Source organism: Fomitiporia mediterranea, assembly GCF_000271605.1.
Source record: "Fomitiporia mediterranea MF3/22 unplaced genomic scaffold FOMMEscaffold_1, whole genome shotgun sequence".
Classification (NCBI taxonomy): domain Eukaryota; kingdom Fungi; phylum Basidiomycota; class Agaricomycetes; order Hymenochaetales; family Hymenochaetaceae; genus Fomitiporia; species Fomitiporia mediterranea.
In genome coordinates, this window is record NW_006760386.1 from 8,291,090 (window position 1) to 8,294,105 (window position 3,016).

A 3,016-nucleotide genomic window follows, 5' to 3' on the forward strand; every position below is an offset into this window, starting at 1 on the left:
TGTGAAGTTTGTATAAATTGTATCAGTTATTGTTTTCATTATACAATGATACAAAACATTGCCTGTACATATGCCAGCATCATTGGAGGAAGGGGGATTGTGCTCTAGATGGTCTAAGAGCATTATGGCAGCAAGTGCACTGTGTATACACAAGTGCTATATCTTGTATCCCTTTGCACTAGCCAACTTTTCTGTTCCCTCAAAGAACTTTGTAATGTTAGAGTCCTTCATTGTAGTGTTAACAAAGGTATGTGTTGTAGACAACATCATAATGAGTTTAGGGGGAGAGGGAGGTCTTGGGCTTGGTGGTCTGGCAGGAGGTGAAGGCATTCTGTAAGAGCAAGTGTGTGGGGGCATTCAATGGGCACCAAGGCTCATAACCTTTTAACAAGTGTAGCAGGAGTGCCCCAAGTACTCTCTCTTATTGAGACATCAAGCAAGTATCTACCTTATATACTACATAGTGAAGTCTGATAATCTGAGACATTCCAAGTGTAGTAATTCTACATAAGGCAATTGGGGATTTCCTAATCCAGAGCACAATCTAATAAGTTGCAAGGATACAGATGATTTAGACAACTGTGCTTCAGATGCTACACTTGAAGTAGAACCAAGTGCAGAAGTCACAGACTCCTGATCCAAGAATGCACAATTTTTCAATATACCCTCCCAGTCTTGTACAGGAAACTAAAACATAGGGGTTGATTCCCTACCAACAACACCTAACAGTTGTGTAAATCTGTAAATACTGTGTCCAACTGCAGTTCCCAATGCTTTATTATGTTTTATATTCACATACTTCTGATCTTCTGTTACATTCCTTTTCATTTATAATAAATTGCAAAAAGCCTATACAACATTCTATAAGTATATAAACCTTTATACAAATTATGATTCTTTTCCACCTATTCCCATCCTATTCCACTAGTTCTATACATAAATCATAAAAATATCCATCCATCCATTCCATTCCTTTTAACTCTCTATTTTATCTATTTTCCTATCCATTCTATCCATTTCTGTTCCATTCTGTTTATTCCTTACATTTCTGGTTTTTTTTTCATAAAAACAAAACTGGACTTTTATTTCTCTACTTTCTACCCTGTTCTATTTCCTACTCTATCTCTTCCACCCTACTATCTACAGAGGCTTCTGCTGCCATAGCTAAGAAGTTGATACCCTACCTCAGAATTATGATCTTTGTATCAAACTCATTCTTCATCATCATTAGCTGCAACTCCAGGTCATTCAGCTCCTTAGTCATCTGTGAGTAGAGGTTGTAGACTGTTCTGGCTTCACTATGCATGATTGGAGGGATGACAGAATGCAGGTTCCAAGTTGTACTGTACAATTCTGTAGTTTGCCCCCTAGTCTTACACTAGATTCCCTTTAGGCTACATCCAGAGTGGCAGAATATGCACACTGTGTACTGGTTTTCTACACAAATGATTACTATTAACACAGTCAAAAATAAGATTGAAACAGACTTACTCAGATTACTATAGTACAGCTAATCTATTACAGTCTGGCAAGTGGATCCCTGAGGACCCTTGTGCCTCTCTGCACACTTCACACACTCAGGCATGTGGAAGACCATTCCCTCTGCCCAATCTAGAGGGATATCCTTGTCCTCCTTGCTTGAAGACTCTACTACAACCTTCTGGTTTTTTGCACACATTTCCTTGCTAGAGACCAGAATCTCCACCTCTACAATAGTGTGCTTCTTGCTTGGGAGTACTAGTACTGGCTCTAAACAACAAAATGGAGTCAGTATACCCAGAAAATCAACTACCCCTCATCCACATTACCTTTTTCCTTGCTTTTGTCCTCTTTCTTCTTTTCCAGCTTTGTAACTGCTTGAGAAACTAGGAGAAACATTGTATTAGCTTGACACAATTTGTTAGCTATACTTGTACTTACTAACTATGACTTGTTTCTCCTTCCTATCCCTTCTTACATTGACCTTCTCTTTCTCCACAACTAGCTTTTTCTTTTCCAGTTTCACAACTCCTTCAGAAACTAGGTAAAGACAACATTAGTAGTGTACAATTTGTTAGCCATACATTTAATTTGTACCTAGCTTGTTCCCCTTTTCTACTACCACCTTTGACTTTTCTGTGTTTACAACAGTATCAGAACCTGTATAAACAGTTAGTTATTGTGTACAATTTGTTAGTCATACTTGTACACATACCTTTGGACCCCTCCTTTTCCTTCCTATCCTTCTACTTTGTCACCAACTGTGTCAAGACTGTAGCCTTCTCCCTCTCCTTCTCCTTTCCCCTCTCCTTCTCCTTCTTTGCCTTGGCCCAAGCCTCTTCCTTAACCTTGGCCCATATTGCTTTCTCAGTCTCTGCCTTTACTTTAGCCCTAGTGGCAGCTTTGTCCTCCTTTACTTTTACAAGCTCCTCTACTGTTGCCTTACAATCTACAAGATGTTCTGTATCAGTAGACAGATTGGAAATCAGGAAATAGGAGACTTACTGCTAGATTGACCCTCTACTAGCACAGACAAAACCTCCTTGCCCTCTAAATTGTTGTTATTGTGAGCATCATTGTCTGAGCTCTCTTTGTCTTCAGACTCAGGATCCATGGTTGATCTGTTGGTTTCCTCCTTCACAACCTTGTCCTCTGGTTTGTTTTCTGTGTCAGAACCTGTAGAGCACATTAGTATATGAGCCAGAGACAATGTGCTTCACAGAGGTACTCACTGAGTATACATTCAACTAGCTCATCATTCATGTCCATTCCCTTACTAGCTACTATGTTGTTGTGTGTGCAATTTCTAAGGAAAATCACAAAATCAGTATAAAAAGAGTGGAAAAGAGCACAACACTTACTGTCAGATTTGCTAGGAAGCAGCAATGACATGGCAAGAGTGATGGAAGGAAGCAGGAAGAATAAGTGACAATGTTCACACATACACAGAACTTACATTCAGCCTGCCAATCATTAAATCAACCATGTGACTGTGGACAGTCACAAGCAGATGTGCTGGGAGATGAAACAATCAGTA